The 6,000-nt window shown below is 37.9% G+C and overlaps 1 long non-coding RNA gene across 1 annotated transcript in view; it reads left to right on the top strand.

The window, feature by feature from the left end:
* The first annotated feature begins 935 nt into the window (after positions 1-935).
* The window catches only part of LOC127487511 (uncharacterized), a 117,011-nt gene continuing 111,946 nt past the window's right edge, over positions 936-6,000 (top strand). Inside the window, exon 1 of the long non-coding RNA XR_007914375.2 lies at positions 936-3,031. This is a non-coding gene — a long non-coding RNA (uncharacterized lncRNA). The remainder of the gene's footprint in view (positions 3,032-6,000) is intronic.

The following is a 6,000-nucleotide window of genomic DNA, read 5'->3' as shown; positions in this document are numbered from 1 at the left end:
GAGGGAGGAGATGTACAATTTGGGACATGCTCAATTGAACTTGCCCCAAATGGTGGAGTTAGAAATGTGCCAGGGGTTTCCTATACAATCCCATCAAGGTGGCATGTACCAATGCCATCTCACTAGTCCAAGTCATCAATTTCAGTTCACAATTGATCTAATGATAGGACTAAGAGTCAAAGGGATCACACAAACAAGACTAGTGCCTGCTAATACTAACTGATAGAATCAAAAAGGGAGAGAACGATCCAACATGGGAAGTGGGATACACAGCAGACTTATAGAATGGCAGATGTCCTAAATAGCACTCTGGCCTCAGAATCAGCCCTTAAGGCATTCGGATATGGCTGAAGAGCCCATGAGAGTATTTTAGGCATGGAAAGCCAAGACACTCTGAAAAAAAAAAAAAAGAAGACCTAAATTAATGATCTCTGCGAGTGAGATTCCAGTGGAAAGAATGGGCCATCAAAGAAGGAGATACCTTTCTCTGAAGGGGGGAGAGAACTTCCACTTTGACTATTATCCTGTTGGAATAAGATAGAAGTCTGCAAACTCAAAAGGCTTCCATAGCCTTGGCAACTCATGACTAGAGCCTAGGGAGATTACTGATGCCACAAACTAGTGTCAATTTGTTAAGTCAACAACAGGAGTCACTATGTACTTACTTCTCATGTGGGATCTGTCCTTAATGTGTTGTCCAATGTGAATTAATGCTATAACTAGTACTGAAACAGTATTTTACACTTTGTGTTTCTGTGTGGGTGCAAACTGATGAAATCTTTACTTAGTATACACTAAATCGATCTTCTGTGTATAAAGATAATTGAAAATGAAAAATGATGTGAATGGGATGGGAGAGGGAGCAGGAGATGGGAGGGGTGCATGTGGGATGGACGTTATGGGGGGGAAGCCATTGTAATCCATAAGCTGTGCTTTGGAAATTTATATTTACTAAATAGAAGTTAAAAAAAAGATGAAAGACATTGCAGGGGCAAAAAAAAAAAAAAAACCAACAAGTATCACCACAGATGCCTAATAATAAATGCAGCAGTTCAAGAAACAAGACAACATGACACCACGAAAAGAACACAACACTTCAATCCTAGAATGTGAAGGTGAAGAGATTGATGAAATGCTAGAAACAGAATTAAAAAAATTGATCATAGGCTTACTTATAAGTAATCAGAAGCAAATGCATGAACTAAAGAATTCCATACATGATGTGAATGAAAATTTTCCCATGAAAGTTAGATTTTTAAAGAGAAATCAAAACAAAATATGGGAAATGAAGAATTCAATAGAATAAATAAAATATATGATGGAAAGCCATAACCGATTTGGTTGAAGTGGTGAGGCTGAAGAAAGAATATCTGAGTTAGAAAACAAATCTCTGGAAATTTTACAGTCAGACCAAAAACAATGAGAAGAAATTAGAAAATGAAAAAACACTGTGGGAGATCTACAGGATACTATCAAATGACCCAACATAAGGGTTTTAGGAGTTCCCAAAGGCATGGAAAGATTGAATGGATTAGAAGGCCTTTTTAGTGAAATAATTATAGAAAACTTCTCTAATTTGGAGAAAGAAAGGGACATCAAGTACAGGGAGCACATAGAACTTCTAATAGAAATGACCAGAATAGATCTTCACCAGGACACATTATAGTCAAACTCTCCACTGTAAAACATAAAGAAAAGATTCTAAAATGTGAATGAGAGAAATGCCAGATTACTTATCAAGAGGATCTTCAATTAGAGTCACAGCTTGCTTCTCATCAGAAACCTTATAAGCTAGAAGAGAATGGTGAGATATATTCCAAGTCTTAAAAAAAAAAAAAAACCTTCACCTAGAATACAGTGAAAAGCTCCCATTTATGAATGAAGGTGAGAGATCTTCCAAAACAAAAGAACTTGTCACCGCTTGTCCAGCCTTACAAAAGATGCTTAAGGATGTGCTACATATAGAAACACAGAAATATATTCATCTCTGTGAAAGAAACTGAAGGCAGAAAATCTCCCAGTAAAAGTACAAAGGAAATTCAAAGTAAACTATAAGAATATTTATGGGAAAATGGCAGGGGCAAGTAGGTACTTACCAATAGTAACCTTGAATGTAAATTGCCTCAACTCTCCATTTAAAAGAGAATAAACAAAATTGCCCAACTAATCAAAAAATGTGGGAGAAGGCAAAAATCCATAAATTTAGAGATAAAAAAGGAAATGTCACAACAGACACCACAGAAATAAAAAGAATCACCAGAAATTACTACAAAGATATGTATGCCAACAAATTGGGAAACTTTGAAAATGGATAGATTCCTGGACAGTTAAACCTGCCTTACCAATGCCAGCGCACTTGGTAAAGTGATAAGTATAAAATCACAACCGATCAAAAAGATAGGGTATGTGTTTATAAGATTTCACAAATAAGACCAGTGTAAGCAAATAATGAAGGATAGAATTAAAAGGGAGAGAATGATCCTGCGGGGGAAACAGGACACACAGCAGACTCATAGAATGACAGCATTCCTGCCTCAGAATCAACCCTTGGGATATTCAGATCTGGCTAAAAGGTCCATGAGAGTCTCACAGGCATGGAAAGCCATGACACGGTGGCAAAAACAATCTAAATGAAAGATCCTGGTGAACAAGACCCCAGCAGAAGGAACAGGCCATAAAGGAGAGAGGCGCCTTTCTCTGAAGGGAGGAAGGGACCTCCACTGTGATACGGCCTTGACTAAACAAGTTCAGAGTCAGTGAACTCAAGGGGCTTCCATAGCCTAGACAGCTCATAGCAAGAGTTTCGGGTGATTGCTGACGTCATAAATAAGAATGCCAATTGTTAAATCAACAACAGAAGTCACTGGGTACATGCTCCCCACGTAGGATCTCTGTCCTTAATGTGTTCTACTATGAAACTTAAAAACAACACTACTAGTCCAACAATACCCTATACCTTGTGCGGTTGTGTCAGTGCAGCCTGTTGAAATCCTTGCTTAGTATGTACTAAGTTGATCTTCAGTATATGAAGGTAATTGAAAATGAAACTCGATGAAGGGCAGCATGGGAGAGGGAGTGGGAGAGGGGAGGGCCACGGGAGGGAGGGAGGTTGGGGGGGCCACAACAATACAAAAGCTGCACTTTGTAAATTCATATTTATTAAATAAAAAAATAACTATATAACAAACAAAAAAAAAGAAAAAGAAAAAAAAAGATCTTAATACTTTACCCTGTTAGTATTTTTTATGTTCAACTTAAAACTATTGGTTGAACTCTGTAATTAATACACAGTTACTCTTAGGTGTTTAATTAATGCTATAACTAGTACTCAAATAGTATTTTACACTTTGTGTTTCTGTGTGGGTGCAAACTGTTGAAATCTTTACTTAATATATGCTAAATTGATCTTCTGTATATAAAGATAATTGAAAATTAATCTTGATGTGAATAGAAGGGGAGAGGGAGTGGGAGAGGGGAGTGTTGTGGGTGGGAGGGAAGTTATGGGGGGGAAAGCTATTGTAATCCATAAGCTGTACTTTGGAAATTTATGTTCATTAAATAAAATAAAATATAAATATAAAAAAATAAACCTGCCTAAGTTGTGCCATGAAGACGTAGAAAACCTAAACAGATCAATAATCAAAATGGAAATTAAAGCAGTAATAAAGACCCTTCCAGCAAAGAAAAACCCAGTACCGATGGCTTCACTGCTGAACATAGACTTAAAAGTCCTCAACAAAATTCTAGCCAATTGAATCCAACAACACATCAGAAAGATTATTCACTTGGACCAAGTGAGGTTTATCCCTGGTATTCAGGGATGGTTCAGCATTCAGAAATCAATCAATGTGATACATCACATTCACAAACTGAAGAACAAAAACATGATTATCTAAATAGATGTAGAGAAAGCATTTGTTAAAATACAACATGCTTTCATAATGAAAACTCTTGGCAAATTGGGTGTAGAAAGAACATTCCTTAAAACAGTTAAGGCAGTTTAAGACAACCCCTGGCCAGCATCCTATTGAATGGTGAAAAGTTGGAAGCATACCCACTGAGATCTGGAACCAGATAGGAGTACCCATTCTCACCATTGCTATTCGGTATAGTTTTAGCCAGAGCCTTTAGGCAAGAAAAGATAATCAAAGGGAAGCAAATTGGGAAAGAGGAAGTCAAACTATCCCTATTTGCAGATGATATGATTCTATGTATAGGGGTTCCAAAAGACTCTACCAAGAGACTATTGGAACTCATAAAAAAAGTTTGGTAAAGTAGCAGGATTTTTTACCAACACACAAAAATTAATAGTCTTTGTATGAACGGATTGCTAAGAAAAAACTTCTTTTTTATTTTTATTTTTTATTTTTGACAGACAGAGTGGACAGTGAGAGAGAGAGACAGAGAGAAAGGTCTTCCTTTGCCGTTGGTTCACCCTCCAATGGCTGCCGCGGCCAGTGCGCTGTGGCCGGCGCACTGCGCTGATCTGAAGCCAGGAGCCAGGTACTTATCCTGGTCTCCCATGGGGTGCAGGGCCCAAGCACTTGGGTCATCCTCCACTGCACTCCCGGGCCACAGCGTAGAGATGGCCTGGAAGAGGGGCAACCAGAACAGAATCCAGTGCCCCAACTGGGACTAGAACCCAGTGTGCTGGCGCTGCAAGGCGGAGGATTAGCCTAGTGAGCCACGGCGCCGGCCAAGAAAAAGCTTCTAAGATCAATCCCATTTACAGTGGCTATGAAAAAAATCAAATACTTTGGAATAAATTTAACCCAGGATCTCAAAAATCTCTGATGAAAATTACAAAACATTAAAGAAAGAAATAGAAGACACAAAAAATGGGAAAATCTTCCATGTTCATGGATTAGAAGAATCAACATCATCAGAATGTTCATAATACCAAAAGCAATTTACAGATTCACTGTGATCCCAAACAAAATTCCAATGACATTCTTCTCAGATATATAAAAAAATGCTGTAATTTATATGGAAACACAGGAGTCCCCAAATAGCTAAAGCAATCTTGTTTAACAAAAATAAAGCCAGAGGCATCACAATACCAGATTTCAAGGCACACTACAGGGCAGTTGTAAGCAAGAACAGTCTGGTATTGGCACAAAAACAGATGGGTACAACAATGGAACAGAATAGAAATGCCAGAAATCAACCCACATATCTACAACCAACTTATCTTTGACAAAGGATCTAAAATCCATCCTTGGAGCAAGGACAGTTTCTTCAATAAATAGCGTTGGAAAAACAGGATCTCCATATACAGCATGAAGCAAAACCCATACCTTACACCTTACACAAAAATTCACTCAAACTAGATTAAAGACCTAAATCTATGACCCTATATCATGAAATTATTAGGGAACATGGGTAAACCCAACAAGACATTGGCATAGGCAAAACTTCTTGGAAAAGACCCTAGAGGTACAGGCAATCAAAGCTAAAATTGGCAAATGGTATTACAGCATGTTGAGAAGCTTCTGCAATGCACATGAACCACTCAGCAATGTGAATAGGCAACCAACAGAATAGGAGAAATTATTTGCAAAATGTAACTGATAAAGGATTAATAACCGGTATATATAAAGATCTCAAGAATCTCTACAACAAAGAAAAAAATACAGTTAAGAAATGGGCTAATGTCTACAGCCAACTTATACTTGATCAAGGATATAAAATCAATTCCTGGAGCAAGGACAGTCTATTCAAGAAATGGTGCTGGGAAAACTGGATTTCCACATGCAGAAGCATGAAGCAAGACCCGTACATTACACCTTACACAAAAATCCACTCAACATGGATAAAAGACCTAAATCTACGACCTGACACCATCAAATTATTAGAGAACATTGGAGAAACCCTGCAGGATATAGGCACTGGCGAAGACTTCTTAGTAAAAACCCCAGAGGCACAGGCAGTCAAACCCAAAATTAAAAACTGGGATTACATCAAATTGAGAAGTTTCTGTACTGCAAAAGAAACAGTAGG

The sequence above is a fragment of the Oryctolagus cuniculus genome, chromosome 2, assembly GCF_964237555.1.
Source record: "Oryctolagus cuniculus chromosome 2, mOryCun1.1, whole genome shotgun sequence".
Classification (NCBI taxonomy): Eukaryota; Metazoa; Chordata; class Mammalia; order Lagomorpha; family Leporidae; genus Oryctolagus; species Oryctolagus cuniculus.
Note: the sequence above shows the minus strand (reverse complement) of the source record. Positions and strands in the feature narration are given on the sequence as shown.